Raw genomic sequence first — 16,690 nt, 5'->3', positions numbered from 1 at the left:
CAGGTGGGTCAAAATAGATCTTGCTATGATTTATATCATAGAGTGTTCTGCCTATATTTTCCTCTAACAGTTTTATAGTATCTGACCTTACATTTAGATCATTGATCCATTTTGAGTTTATTTTTGTGTATGGTGTTAGGAAGTGTTCTAATTTCATTCTTTTACATGTAGCTGTCCAGTTTTCCCAGCACCACTTACTGAAGAAGCTGTCTTTTCTTCATTGTATATTCTTGCCTCCTTTATCAAAGATAAGGTGACCATATATGCGTGGGTTTATCTCATCTCTGGGCTTTCTATCCTGTTCCATTGACCTATATTTCTGTTTTTGTGGCAGTACCATACTATCTTGACTACTGTAGCTTTGTAGTATAGTCTGAAATCAGGGAACCTGATCCCTCCAGCTCCGTTTTTCTTTCTCAAGATTGCCTTGGCTATCTGGGGTCTTTTGTGTTTCCATACAAATTGTGAAATTTTTTGTTCTAGTTCTGTGAAAATGCCATTGGTAATTTCATAGGGACTGCACTGAATCTGTACATTGCTTTGGATAGCAGAGTCATTTTCACATTGTTGATTCTTCCAATCCAAGAATATGGTGTAGCTCTCCATCTGTTTGTATCATCTTTAATTTCTTTCATCAGTGTCTTATAGTTTTCTGCATACAGGTCTTTTGTCTCCTTAGGTAGGTTTATTCCTAGGTATTTTATTCTTTTTGTTGCAGTGGTAAGTGGGACTATTTACTTAATTTCTCTTTCAGATTTTTCATCATTAGTGTATAGGAATGCAAGAGATATCTGTGCATTAACTTTGTATCCTGCTACTTTACCAAATTCATTGATTAGCCCTAGTAGTTTTCTGGTAGCATCTTTAGGATTCTCTATTCATAGTATCATGTCATCTGCAAACAGTGACAGTTTACTTCTTCTTTTCTGATTTGGATTCCTTTTATTTCTTTTTCTTCTCTGATTGCTGTGGCTAAAACTTCCAAAATTACGTTGAATAATAGTGGTGAGAGTGGGCAACCTTGTCTTGTTCCTGATCTTAGAGGAAATGGTTTCAGTTTTTCACCATTGATAATGATGTTGGCTGTGGGTCTGTCATATATGGCCTTTATTATGTAGAGGTAGGTTTCCTCTATGCCTACTTTCTAGAGAGTTTTTATCATAAATTGGCGTTGAATTTTGTGGCAACGTTTTCTGCATCTATTGAGATTATCATATGGTTTCTATCCTTCAGTTTGTTAATATGGTGTATCACATTGATTAATTTGCATATATTGAAGAATTCTTGCATTCCTGGGATAAACCCCACTTGGTCATGGTGTATGATCCTTTTAATGTGCTGTTGGATTCTGTTTACTAGTATTTTGATGAGGATTTTATATCTATGTTCATCAGTGATATTGGCCTGTAGTTTTCTTTTTTTGTGACATCTTTATCTGGTTTTGGTATCAGGGTTATGGTGGCCTCATAGAATGAGTTTGGGAGTGTTCCTTCCTTACTATATTTTGGAAGAATTTGAGAAGGATAGGTGTTAACTCTTCTCTAATTGTTTGATAGAATTTGCCTGGGAAGCCATCTGGTTCTTGGGCTTTTGTCTGTTGGAAGATTTTTAATCACAGTCTCAATTCCAGTGCTTGTGATTGGTCTGTCTATATTTTCTATTTCTTCCTGGCTCAGTCTTGGAAGGTTTTACTTTTCCAAGAAGTTATTCATTTCTTCCAGGTTGTCCATTTTATTGGCATATAGTTGCTTGTAGTAAACTCTCATGATCCTTTGTATTTCTGCAGTGTCAGTTGTTACTTTCCCTTTTTCATTTCTAATTCTGTTGATTTGAGTCTTCTCCCTTTTTTTCTTGATGAGTCTGGCTAGTTGTTTACCAATTTGTTTATCTTCCCAAAGAACCGGGTTTTAGTTTTATTGATCTTGGCTATTGTTTCCTTCACTTGTCTTTCATTTATTTCTGATCTGATCTTTATGATTTCTTTCCATTTGCTAACTTTGAGTTTCCTTTGTTCTTCTTTCTCTAATTGCTTTAGGTGTAAGGTTAGGTTGCTTATTTGAGATTTTTCTTGTTTCTTGAGGTAGGATTGTATTGCTATAAACTTCCCTCTTAGAACTGTTTTGCTTCATCCCATAGGTTTTGGGTCATTGTGTTTCATTGTCATTTGTTTCTAGGAGTTTTTTTATTTCCTTTTTGATTTCTTCAGTGGTCTCTTTGTTATTTAGTAGTGTATTGTTTAGCCTCCATGTGTTTGTATTTTTCACAGTTTTTTTCCTGTAGTCGATATCTAGTCTCAGAGCGTTGATGTTGGAAAAGATACTTGATACGATTTCAATTTTCTTAAATTTACCAAGGCTTGATTTGTGACCCATGATATGGTCTATCCTGGAGAATGTTCCATGAGTACTTGAGAAGAAAGTGTATTCTGTTGGTTTTGGATGGAATATCCTATAAATATCAATTAACTCCATCTTGTTTAATGTGTCATTTAAAGCTTGTGTTTCCTTTTTTTTTTTTTTTTTTTTTTTTGCGGTACACGGGCCTCTCACTGTTGTGGCCTCTCCCGCTGCAGAGTACAGGCTCTGGACACGCAGGCTCAGCGGCCATGGCTCACGGGTCCAGCCGCTCTGCAGCATGTGGGATCTTCCCAGACCGGGGCACAAACCTGTGTCCCCTGCATTGGTAGGCGGACTCTCAACAACTGCGCCACCAGGGAAGCCCTTGTGTTTCCTTTTTTATTTACATTTTGGATGATCTATCCATTGGTGAAAGTGGGGTATTAAAGACCCCTACTATGACTGTGTTACTGTCAATTTCCCCTTTTATGGCCTTAGCACTTGCCTTATGTATTGAGGTGCTCCTATGTTGGGTGCAGAAATATTTACAATTGTTATGTCTTCTTCTTGGATTGATTCCTCGATCATAAAGTAGTTTCCTTCTTTGTCTTTTGTAATAGTCTTTACTTTAAAGTCTATTTTGTCTGATATGAGAATTGCTACTCCAGCTTCCTATTGATTTCCATTTGCATGGAATATCTTTTTCCATCCCCTCACTTTCAGTCTGTATGTGTCCCTAGGTCTGAAGTGGGTCTCTTGTAGACACCATATATATGGATCTTGGTTTTGTACCATTAAGCCAGTCTATGTCTTTAGGTTGGAGCATTTAATTTTCATTTACCTTTAAGGTAATTATCGATATGTATGCTTCTATTACCATTTTCTTAGTTGTTTTGGATTTGTTTTTGTAGGTCTTTTCCTTCTCTTGTGTTTCCTGCCTAGAGAAGTTCCTTTAGCATTTGTTGTAAAGCTGGTTTCGGTGGTGCTGAATTCTCTTACCTTTTGCTTGTCTGTAAAGGTTTTAATTTCTCCATCAAATCTGAATGAGATCCTTGCTGGGTAGAGTAATCTTGGTTGTAGGCTTTTCCCTTTCATCACTTTAAATATGTCCTGCCACTCCCTTCTGGCTTGCAGAGTTTCTGCCGAAAGTTCACCTGTTAACCTTGTGGGGATTCCCTTGTATGTTTTTTGTTGCTTTTTCCTTGCTGCTTTTAATATTTTTTCTTTGTATTTAATTTTTGAGAGTTTAACTAATATGTGTCCTGGTGTGTTTCTCTTTGGATTTATCCTATGTAAGACTCTATGCCCTTCCTGGACTTGACTGACTACTTTCCTATGTTCAGTAAGTTTTCAACTATAATCTCTTCAAATATTTTCTCAGACTCTTTCTTTTTGTCTTCTTCTTCTGGGACCCCTATAATTCGAATGTTGGTGCGTTTAATGTTGTCCGAAACATCTCTGAGACTGTCCTCAATTCTTTTCATTCTTTTTCCTTTATTCTGCTCTGCAGCAGTTATTTCCCCTTTTTTATCTTCCAGGTCACTTATTCGTTCTTCTGCCTCAGTTATTCTGCTACTGTTTCCTTCTGGAGAATTTTTAATTTCATTTATTGTGCTGTTCATCATTGTTTGTTTGCTCTTTAGTTCTTCTACATCCTTGTTAAGCATTTCTTGTATTTTCTCCGTTCTATTTTCAAGATTTGGGATCACCTTTACTACCATTACTCTGAATTCTTTTTCATGTAGACTGCCTATTTCCTCTTCATTTATTTGGTCTTGTGGGTTTTTACCTTGCTCTTTCATCTGTTGCATATTTCTCTGTCTTCTCATTTTGTTTAACTTACCTTGTTTGGGGTCTCCTTTTCACAGGCTGCTGGTTTGTAGTTCCTGTTGTTTTTGGTGTCTGCCCCCAGTGGGTGAGTTTGGATCAGTGTCCTGTGTAGGCTTCCTGGTGGAGGAGACTGGTGCCTGTGTTTTGGTGGGTGAGGCTGGTTCTTGTCTTCCTGGTGGGCAGGGCCACATCCAGTGTTGTGTTTTGAGGTGTCTGTGAACTTAGTATGATTTTAGGCAGCCTCTCTGCTAATGGGTGGGGCTGTGTTCCTGTCTTGCTCCTTGTTTGGCATGGGGAGTCTAGTTCTGGAGTCTGCTGGCTGTTGAGTGGAGCTCGGTCTTAGCACTGAGATGGAGATCTCTGGGGGAGCTCTCAGCTATTGATATTATGTGGGGCTGAGAGGTCTCTGGTGATCCAATGTCCTGAACTCGGCTCTCCCACCTCAGAGGCTCAAGCCTGACACCAGGCCAGAGCACCAAGACCCTGTCAGGCACACGGGTGGAAATATATTTGTTCTTGATTCTTGCATGTTCCTGGCCTGTAAACGTAAGAGACTTGTCTCCTGCAGCTGTTAAGACAAGTAGTTCTCTGCACCTGCCCGCCAGAATCTTACAAGTTTATATAGAGGCTTTAACTGTGTTTCAGTTGCATATTCAGTGCCGATGGTCTCAACACTGCCTTACTCTCTCAAAGGCTCAAGACACTTTTTATAATCATAAATTTGATACAATTGTCAGACATTATTAAGAATACTTAATATCCAATGTTTACATTATTCTGTTGCAAATGTCATATTTCATTTATAGTTTGAATCATGATCTGGATAGGGACTACACATTGCAAATGGCTGATATATTTCTTAAGGCTTTTTCAGTCTATAGACTACTCCCACTCTCTTTTTCCCCTTATAACTAATTTGTCAAAGTAATGGAACATTTTTCTCCTGAAAGTTATTTCCCACAACCTGAATTGTGCTGATTGCCTTTCCATGTGTGTTTTACATATTCCTCAGTCCCTTGTAGTGACCAAAGCATCTGATTCATGTTCAGATTGTGTGTATGTGTGTATTTATTTTTAACATACGTTTTCTTTCTTGCTTGAGAACACACATAACAGTGATAGTGATAGTCTTGTTGTCTATCTTTTTTGGTGATGTCACAGCCATTGATGATGAATATCTAGATCCATAACATATTGCTAAATGGTGATACTTTAATTCTATCATTTCTTCTTCATTTATTAGCTGCAATACTTCTATTAAACTTCCTCCCATCTACCTTTAAATTATCCAGTGTTACTGTTCACATAGGAAAAACAGAATAAGTGACTAATTCTTTTATTTATTTACTCATTTCAAAATGATAATTTGGTCTACAGGTATGCTCCCATGGTGACCAGTTATTTGTATAATTATAAACTCTTATTTAAATTTTTTTTGAAGTGTGTTTGTTCATTAGCATTATTATTCTTATTGATGCTCAAATAAAAATATGTTTTGAATGTGACTTTTATTATCTTTTGATGTGTCATTCAGGTATTTGGCAGCAACAAATATTAAACAACTATTAAACAAGGATTGTGTACAACTTGTATATCTAAGATGAGAATAGGTGCAACCTTCCTCCCCCCTCAAAATTCATGCTCCTTCTAGAACTGTGGAGAGTGTTTTGCTTGTATCAAAGGACTGAAATACCTAAGCAAGCACACACTCTCAGTGAAGGAATACCTATAACCTTTCCTGAACTATAAAGGCTGTAGGCACAAAAAGAAAACTCTTTATAATTACTTTTTTAAAACACTCCCATGTTCATTGCAGCATTATTTACAATAGCCAATTATGGAAACAGCCTAAGTGTCCATTGATGGATGAACGGATAAAGAAATGTTGATATATACTGGGGGTTCCCTGGTGGCCTAGTGGTTAGGATTCCAGACTTTCACTGCCATGGCCCAGGTTCAATCCCTGTTTGGGAAACTGAGATCCTGCAAGCCACATGGCATGGTCAAAAAAAAAAAAAAAGAAAAGAAAGAAAATTTTATATATCTATACACACAATGGAATATTATTCAGCCTTAAAAAAAGAATAAAATCTTCCCACTTGTGACAACATGGATGGACCTTCAGGACATTATGCTAAGTGAAACAAATCAGACAGAGAAAGACAAATACCATATGGTCTTTTTTATATGTGGAATCTAAAAAACAAACAAAACAAGTTCATAGATACAGAAAAGAGACTGGTGATTGCCAGAGGTGGAAGGTGCGAGGTGGGAGAAATGGGTGAAGGGGGTCAAAAAAAAAGATTTTAAAAATTTCAATTCCTGTCCTCACTGATGTGAGCTAGCCTCAGTGATCCTTGGCTATTTATACAACTGGAAAAGGAACTGATAACTAACAGTGGGCTTGCAAATCACAGACTGTCAGTGGAACTGTGACACTGGCTGGAATGGAGTAAGCCAGTCCTGATTGAGAAGTCAGCAGTGACAAAGCCAAACCAGGAGAGGGTAAAGCTCTGGGGGCTCTGTTAGAAAAGTGGGAGTATAGTACAGTGTGGTGATTATTCTTTAGAGCCTTAGGAAATGTACAGTCCCCAAAGAGATCATTTTGTTCCAGGTTTCTCTGATGAAAAGGCATAGGGAAAGTAACAGTGCAATTGTGTAATTTTGTTAGAGAAAACACTTTCTCCCTGTAATGTGAAAATACTTAAGGCTAGGTTAAGCAGAATGAATCCTTTTCTTGTCAAATTCTAGGCCATACCAAATTCTTTGCCATACTACATTTTTGTGACTAAAGTTAATGCACTGTTTGACCATGACTAGGCTCTTGACAATTGAAATGTGGATTTCTGGGAGGACCAGAAGAGGTGGGGAAACCCCTAACATGTGGGCTGCTCAAAAACACTTCTCAGTACAACACTTTTCCCCCACCAAAATAAAAAACAATAAAAATATTAAAAGTTTTATTTAGTACACATTTTAATGTATATATCAATGACTTTAATAACTGTACAGTTGTGTAATAAGCACAACAAAATATAAAATATTGCCATTGCTCCAATAAGTTTTCCCCTACTCATTTACAATCAATCACTTGCCCACATTCCCAGTCTCTGGCAACCACTGATCTAATTTCTGTGCCTACAGTTTTGCCTTTTCCAAAAGGTCATATCAATAAAATACATAAATGGAAACACAGAATATTTTTGTTGCCTTTCATGTCTGGATCCTTTTATCTAGCATAATACTTTTTAGATTCATCCAGGATGTTGCATGTATCAGTAGGCTGTTATTTTCGTTGCTGAGTAAGCTTCCATTGCACGGCTGCTGCGTACTTTCTTTATTCAACTGGTGAGCATTTTACCTGATTCCAGTTTTTGGCAATTATGAATAAAGCTGCTGTAAACATTTGAATGTGAGTCTTTATGTGAGAATTAATTTTCATTTCTCTTAAGTACATATCTAGAAGTGAGATTAGTGGGTTATATAAATGTATATTTAATTTTATAGGTAACTATCAAACTATTTTCCAAAGTGCTTATACTATTTTGCATTTCCATCAGAAATATATGAGCGTTCTAGGCTTTGCCTCCTCAGCAGCACTTGGTACAGTCTTTTCAATTTTTGTGATTTTATTAGGTTCGTAGTGGTATCTCTTTGATGTGTTGAGTTATAAGAGATTTTTTCTATTTTTTTTTTTTCAGAAGTTTTATAGTTAAGGATTTTTGTGTCTATGTTCAGGAACACGGCCTGTAATTTTTTTGTGGTGAAGTCTTTGTCTAGTTTTGGTATCAGGATAATGCTGGCCTAAAACAATGGGTTCAGAATGTAATAAGTTTTCAAAGGCTATGTCTACACACAATTAAATAAAGTTGTTTAAGTTCAGTAGGCAACTTTATACCTATAGAGAACCAGACCATATCATATGACCAAAACAAAAACTGGGTCTTCTATTTCTACTATGATGATATTTAGTGACATTATATAATATTTGAGAAAGCACTCATTCTGGCCCTTCATCCTTAGTAGATGCTTGATAAATCTTAGGTATTGATAATGATAATAATAAATAATTACAGTGAGCTAACTACCATATTTTGAACCTTAGGCTATGCAGAAAATGGCTTTATATAGAACGTCTCAGACACCAGACACAACATATTTATACTCAATTATGTGGCAATAATCATTTTGGCTTTAATGGAATTTTAAAGGTAAAAAATAACTTTAGTATAGCCCTTAGAATTCTAACATTAACAATTCTTTTTAAAACTTCCAAAATGCAACATTTTTCTCTATGGCCATCAGAGTGATAAGATAGCATAAAGGCCATAGTTTCCCCTCTCCCCCAACCTTAACATTAATCTTCATGAGGAGAAAAATGTAGAAGCTAAAAGCCTCAAGTCTGGTACATTTCCTACTCTGCATTCTTGATAACGTAGTGCGCCACAGTGGTGCTTGCAGAATCAGCAGCATCGGCATTATTTAGGAGCTGTTCCTGAAGCAAATCCACGTACCCACCCTGCCTAAATCAAGGGGCAGAGGAGCGAGTCTGTGTTTTAACAGACTCTCCAGGTGTTTCTGATGTTCACTAGAGCTTAGGAGCACTGGCTGAGCAGACTGTTGGCAGGGTGTGAGGTGGCTGGAAACAGTAAGAGTTAAACATGGTACATTAAGAAGAGGGCTGGTTCCCCTCTATTGATTTAAAATACACTGTGTTGTCAGCTGCAGTCTGAACCATAGAGAAATATACAGGTTACTTACAACAGGTAACACGCTCAGGAACATCTTCCGGCTTCTTCTTTCCCCACTTATGCCATCTGCAGAAAGTGACCCTGAGGAAAAAAACAGACTTTATGGAGAGAATAGAGAAATTTGCTCCAAAACCAGGTATTCAGGAATCTGGGTGCTGTGCCTCTCCTGTAGTTTCCCGAACAGCCAGCATATTCAACTGTCAAATGCCGAAGAACATTCAAAAACTTGCCAGTATTTAATAGGCCTATTCTTTTCTTCCTTCTCCAATTCTCTTCAAATTACTAGTCTAGTAGAATTTACAAACATGTTAATAGTTCAAAACCTAACCTAGTAAGGAAAACATGAACCATGCAAAAATCTTTTAATACCAGCTTCTTGATTTTATCTCCCCCCTGCTCAAACCCCATCTTAATTTACCTTAACCTTTTCTAATTTTTTTATTACTCTGTATTGTCTTCTAAAGAACAGTGTGCTCATCTCATTGTGCACATTGCATCATTATGCTCATAAATTAAGTTAAGGGAGTTTAAAAATAAGAAGCCTCTAATTTAGGAAGATAATCTGAGAGCAAAAGAAAAAGAGGATGATTAATTCTTGCTGGTATTTGCAGTTTAAATTTCCTAAAAACAACGTCAGGTAACTTGTGACTCAGCTGATATGAGAATCTTCACTAGGCAAAAAATACATTTGAAATGATGTTAGAAAAAACATTTTTTTTTCAGAGCCAAATATTATATACTGTCTTTTCATAAATAAACAAAATAGAATCTGAAACTTAATCTCATTGGCTTTCGACAAATCAAATCAAAGATTCAAAGAAATCAAAGATTCTTTTTATTTATTATTATAATTATTAATCTGATAACATTAATTAGATTACACTGTAGTCTGCCTGCTCAGAATAGAAAATGGACTTACTTACTTACTTACCTGATTTATTTATCCTTACAGAAATTATTCTTTAGTATTACAAAAGAGATACAGCATTTGTGTGACTGCTCAGTTGGTTATATCAAGTTCTGTTACTGTGTATCAGAAAATAGATTACCTGTCTAAGCAAAATATTCTTTAGTGAAATATTACTCAGAGCAGAGTTTTTATACATCCATGATTTGCTAAATTGAAAAATATTTGAACACTGCCTTATGTTCTTGAAAAATTCAGCAGGTATACATAGAGTACCTGCTATTGTCAAGAACTGTGAGGGGCTGTAATTCTGCCCTGCCTGCAAGCTCACAAGTTAGCCTGCCACGCCAGACCACTGGGATTGCATCATTCAGCACAGCAGGAAGCATGAGCTTCTATCATTGGTTTGTTTCCATAGGTTATATTTTCATTGGATCAGTTCTGCCCCACCTCTCAGGTCCCATGTGGGTGTGGAAAGCAGCCCAAATGGATGAAGCACACACAGTGGGTTTGTGTCATAGTTGAGGACACTGAGCTTTGAAACCCCTCCCTTCATTCTTCTAAAGAGACTTGTTAGCCAAACCTGCCTTTGCTACACAGGGACACATGATCTTTATTATCCTGGACAGGAAACAAATCTTCTTCTGCCTCAGAAGGGAGACACTACGTGTATCTTCCAAGGTTGTTTGCTATACAAACGTCATTAGAAAGAGAGTCCAAGGATGTGCAGAAATGCCACGAAGAATTGTCTCTCAACATTATGTACTTATTACACCAGGTGCTGTAAGGGTATAAGAGAAGGGAGAAGATACCAATTATGTGACTTGGTCTTGAGGGGAGAAAACATAACGTATTGAAAAAAAGCTTATTTGGAGAATCACGCAGATGGAGGTTCCAATGCAATTTCTGCTATTTACAGCTGTGTGATTTTCGTCAGATTTCTTTATTCTCTGAGCCTCAGTTCTCTCATCTGTAAAGTGGACACAATATCTGTTTTCTGGGACTTCTTTGAGGATGAAATGAAATAAATATACAGTGAACTGTGGAGCATTTATCAGCTGACAATGGAAGTACTGAGATGCTAATGAGAGCTAGTATTCATTAAAAAGAGTAGTGCTTTCACAGAGAAGAAGATAAGACCCTATGTTGGATATAACTCAGTTTATCTTTGAAGGAAGGAAATCTCAGAGTCATGATGCAACACTGATGTCAGACAAGAATGAATCCATGTGTTCTTTTCTAGTGAGAGACGGTCTCTAGAATTGTGTGCACTAAAAATATTTGTTATTGGTTTAATTTAATTTTTTCTCTTTTGTCCACCAAGTTTTGAATGAATGAAGTGTTTTAAAAGAGTCGTTTGTCCTAAATAGTGGTTAGGAATCGTGTAAAATGTTGAACAGGGCCCTGGATAATGGAATGCCACACAGCATATCATACTCATGAATGGCAGACTCCTGGGCGATAGTAGTCTCCAATGACGAATTCTATATTGACAAAGCTAAACCAGGGAAACATGTGCCTTTTAGGGCAGCTGACAGTAGCTGATGAATGACAGCATCCCATGCAGCCCTTCTGTATGGGAGCACATTTATGATGACTCAATGACAACTTGAAATGGAAAAAGGACCGTTTGCTAGGAGGTTATAAGAAAACAGATATTCAATCACTGTAATTCCTATTGAATAAATTTACCCACTTTTTGTGAAATCAATTGTTATGAAAAGCAGATTGCATACTGTTGACACATGGAAGCTTGTCACAAGGAATTACAGCAGGTGACTTTAGACTGCCTTGTCCTGTGTTATATGACAGGCCACCACGCTGAAATGTTCTCTTTTAATAGCTACTATATAAAGTCAGGTTTTTCCTTTTAAGTAAATGGGACTTCAAACATTTGCTCAAAATTTTAAATAGTAAGGCTAGTATTTTAATATTTAGAATAACATAGTTTGATCATTTTAGAATAAGACTTAGAAGTTGATTTGCGAAAAACTTTTAATTAAGGTGGGTAATTTGCCTGCTAGATTTGTAAAATGAGATATTAGAAAAATGAAAGTGTTTGATTAATAAGGATGTTTTATTAGGGAAGTCTTAATTTGTAAATATCCCTGAAAGTTACCTAAAGCTATTGAGTCCCCAAATACCATCCACCAATGAGACTATGCTTATCTCTCGTGAAAGTATTTACATGTTGGAACAAACACCATCCTCTCGAATCCTTTCTAAGCTAGCTTTATTACAGTAATTCCAGAAGCCACCACCGCTATTCTTGGAATATCTTATAAAGGCCTTCTGAGTGCCAAGTCCCTAGATGGGTTCTTTATATCTTGTCTATTTAATTTTTTAAATTTGTATTTTGGATAATGAATTCATTCACATGATTTATTACCAAAGTTTTCTGAAAAGTGTCCCTCTTGTTCTTTGCTCCTTTTCCCCAAATTCCCACAGAAGTAGTCACTGTAATTAGTTTCTTATTATCCATCAGAGATTTTTAAAAAATGCAATCAAATGTAGAAGGTGCATATTTCCACACAGCCGCACCAAATACAGTACCTTATTAAATGTAAAACAATTTACACATTAGTTTTTATTGCCATTTTATAGATAAAACTGTCACTCCATAAAGTTTCATAACTTACTCAATATCATATAAAATTGAAAGTGAGAGGATTTGAAATGAGGTCTGTTTGTCTAAAAGAAAAATCCGTGTCATTCCCCTACAAAATACTAACATCTTACTTTACCATGGATGAAACTGAGAAGGTCAAGACCTTTCCCAGGACATATAGGAAGATGGCACAGGTTCAGGATTAAGACTGAATCTTCTAAAAAAAAAAAAAAAAAGACAATCTTCTAATGTTTTCTCTAATGTTATTTCTATTACATGCAGTCTGTTTAGATATTTAATTTTCTGTTAGTATGTGTTAATTTCTGTATGTCCTGTTTTTCCATTAGATTGAAAATTCAAAATAAATCTTTTTAGAATTTTTTCCACCCCATGGGGTTTTAAAAAAGTGCTTTATCTAATTTTATTTCAACATAGTTTTAAATTTTTTTAAATTTACAAAACAGTAAAACTCACACTTTGTGATGTACCATTCCACAGATTTTGACAAATACTTTGAGTACTGTATTTACATCATGATCATGATACAGAAGAGTTCCATCAACCCCTAAAATTTCTTCAGGCTTCCCCCTTGAGGTAAGCACTTCCCTCTACCCCAACCCCTGGCAGCCAGCAGTATTTTCCATCCATTATGTTCTATCTTTTCCAGAGTGTCATATAAATGAGGTATCACACTATGTATTTTGGTTGGGCTTCTTAGAATTAGCAAATGCATTGAAACTCACCCATATTGTTTCATGTATCAATATTTCATTCCTTTTTAATGGATGAGTAATATTCCATTGTATCACTGTTCCCCAGTTTGTTGATCCATTTGCCAGTTGTATCAGTTTTTAGTGATTATGCATAAAGCTGCTATAAACATTTCTGTATAGGTTTTTGTGAGAGCATTGTTTTTATTTCTCATGGGTAAATATCTAGGAGTGAGACTGCTGGGTCATAGACTAGGTATTTGTCTTCCTTGGTAAGAAGCTTCCAAACTGTTTGCCAAAGCAGCTGTACCATTTTATATCTCTATTCGCAGTATGTAAGACCTACAGTTGCTCTGTATCCTCACTGGTGTGTGGTATTGTAAGTCCTTTTTTAATTTAAAATTTTACCCATTCTAACAGGTATGTAGTAGTATCTCACTGTGTTTTAAATTTACATGTCCCTAATCACTAATGAAGTTGAACATTTTGTTCATGTGTTTATTTACCGTCTGTATAACATCTTTTTTTTTTAACATCTTTATTGGAGTATAATTGCTTTACAACATATAATGTCTTCATTGAAATGTCCGGATTTTTTGACTTTTTATTTTGGGTTGTTTTCTAATTGTTGTGCTTTAGAGTTCTTTGTGTATTCTAGATACAAATCTCTAGTATCTAGTTTGTGATTTGTAAGGTTTTTTTACTAGTCTATGGCTTATTTTTTTAATTCTCTTAATAGTGTTTTTCACAGAACAAAAGTTTTGATTTGGGTAAAGTTCAATTTTTTTCTTCTATGGGTAACACTGATGAAATATAATATCTAAGTAAACTTTGCCTGATCCACTGTCATAATAATTACTCTGGTATGTTTTCTTATAGACATCTTACAGTTTTAGGCTTTCATTTAGAGCTACAATTTGAGTTAATTTTTGTATATGGAGTGAGAAAAGGATCAAATTTTCTTTTCTTTCTTATTATTTTGCATACAAATATCCAACTGTTCAACACTGTTTGTTGAAGAGACTATCTTTACCCACTCAATTGCCTTTTGTACTTTTGACACAAATTCATATGCCCATGTATTCTGGAATCTGTTTTGTTTCATTGACCCATTTGTTTATCTTTTTTGCCAGATTCTAATTCAATAATTTTATTTTATTATTTTCTTCCCCAGTTTTATTGAGGTATTATGGACATATAACATATGTAAGTTTAAGATATACAATGTGATGGTTAGATACATGTATATATTGTAAAATGATTAACACAATAAGAATAGTTAACACCTCCATCCCCTAAAGTAATTATCTTTTTTTTTTGTGGTAGTATCATTTAAGACCCACTCTCTTTTTTTTTAACATCTTTATTGGGGTATAATTGCTTTACAATGGTGTGTTAGTTTCTGCTTTATAACAAAGTGAATCAGTTATACATATACATATGTTCCCATATCTCTTCCCTCTTGCGTCTCCCTCCCTCCCACCCTCCCTATCCCACCCCTCCAGGCGGTCACAAAACACCGAGCCGATATCACTGTGCCACGCGGCTGCTTCCCACTCTCTTAACAGATTTTTCCTATGTTCTTTCCCAGACGGAAAGGGTTTTCACCAGTATGCTAAGGGCAACAGTATTTGTTCTCCCTCCCGCGCTTAGACTTTTGTTCCTTAGAGGTGATAAGGAAAATAAGGAAGAAGGATCTGAGTGAGGCTTCATTCTGTTCTCACAGTGGCTGATGTTCCCCTCTGCAAGAACTACACCACGAGGGATGCCCTCTTTGAAATCACCCAGTTTTTTCTTCTTTTTCTTCTCTTTTTTTATGAGGTCCATGGAGAAGAGCATACAAGTATTTGTGAAATTCTGTATCTCCAGTCCCCAGAGAGTCCACACTGTCTCCAGCACACACCTGACCTCTACCAATTTGTTAACAATTCTGACTAAATTCTTCTAACTGTCCTCTGGTAAGAAAGTACACATGTTCTGTATTTTATCTCCTTAGATTTTGGGCTACTTGGTTGCCTTGTGACCTCGACTCTCTTATAAGTTCAAAAAAGTAAAAAAAGTGCAGCTTCTTTGGCTTTTGTCTTTCTTGCTGTTGTTGTAAGGGGAAGGGAGTGACACTCTTTATAGCTCTCTACATTCCAAGAAGAAACTAGAAATATACCTTAATTTCAGTTTATGTGTACATACAACAGAACAGTTGCAGTTTCAATCAGATTTAATCTCAGAGTCTCTTTCTGGGATGGCCACCTAATAGGATAATTAATAAACTGTGTGTCCCAAAACATCCAACCCAATAAAGAATTTATCCTTTACCCATTCAGCCATTATTTCTGAATTTTCTTCAAGAAACCAGCAGGAAGCTAGGGCTCTGAGTTGATAGCAATTGTTATTACTACACACAAATGGAAACTTATAAAATAGGTTTTGAAGAAAATGTTTTTGGTAATCTCCCTGAGCATTGAATATGCTCTGGTTCATTGGCAGAAAATGGGAAACTTCCATTTGAAGTTCAGACCATTTTTCTTACTCACTTCATGGCAGATCTATAAGCCATTTCTGTGCTGTATATAGGGTATTATGATCCTCAATACAGAGAAACCAACCGGTGATTTAATCCATTATTTCTCAGCAGAGCAGCTGTCTCAAGGATTTTAGAACTGCCTTTTCTGTACTGTAGGTGATTTAAGCGCTGAGCCTAGTGAGTACCAATTTTCCAATTTTATACCCACTTTAGACTGTTTTGGTATTTTGACTCCTGTGATATCAAGTTACCCATTCATTTTACAGTGTACAGTCTAGTATCTACTTTAGGTATGATTCAGTTTAGGATTGGGAAAAATATACTAGAATAACTAGTTTGTGCAATATGATCATTTCTCAACTGAAACATTTTAGCTGATGTAGAAAGCTCTAGATAACAAATCTGTTTCAAAACATATCATTGATACGGAAAAATTTCACCCTTTTCTGTTTGAAAGTGCTCTATGCTGAGTAATTGCTGAACCTGAGAGAAAAAAAATACAGAATGCCTCATTTCTTTTATATAGGAGTAAATATATTTAGTCTGGTATAATTGACAGGGGTTGCTCCAAAATTTATGTGTCCTGAATTATGGTCTGTCTTATAACACTAGCTTGTTGTGAAAACTTGGGGAAGTCACTTGTCCTTGATCCCCAGTTTTTGGATGAAAACACTACTTGCTCTTTTTGCTTTTGAAGATGAAAATATCAAGTTAGGACCTTGGCTGAGTATTAACAGAGCCTTAACCCAGTGCTAGCCAAGTAGCAGGTGCTAAATAAATATTGGTTGGCTAATTTATTAATAACTTTATTAGGAAATAGCATATAACATATCCCAATATAACTTTTCTTGCAGTCAGATGCAGCTAGTACATATTATAGTAATTATTGTAATATACATTAATCATCTGTCTACAACTCTTTTTTTCCTTCTAGATAGTTAGCTCCTTGAGGGCAGTTTAATTATTCTTGTATTCCTCAAATATAATGTAGAAACTAGAGCTGTTATTACTATAACAGTAAAACTGA

General features: G+C 36.0%; 1 protein-coding gene across 1 annotated transcript in view; it reads right to left on the bottom strand.

The window, feature by feature from the left end:
- The window catches only part of GALNT13 (polypeptide N-acetylgalactosaminyltransferase 13), a 982,370-nt gene that overhangs the window by 872,896 nt on the left and 92,784 nt on the right, over nucleotides 1–16,690 (bottom strand). The window contains exon 2 of the mRNA XM_079925131.1: nucleotides 8,928–8,998. The gene's annotated coding sequence lies outside the window, so the exon portion shown is untranslated. The remainder of the gene's footprint in view (nucleotides 1–8,927; nucleotides 8,999–16,690) is intronic.

The sequence above is a fragment of the Stenella coeruleoalba genome (genome assembly GCF_951394435.1).
Source record: "Stenella coeruleoalba genome assembly, chromosome: 6".
In the NCBI taxonomy this organism is placed as follows: domain Eukaryota; kingdom Metazoa; phylum Chordata; class Mammalia; order Artiodactyla; family Delphinidae; genus Stenella; species Stenella coeruleoalba.
The sequence above is the reverse complement of the archived record's forward strand: the minus strand, read 5'-3'. Positions and strand labels throughout refer to the sequence as shown.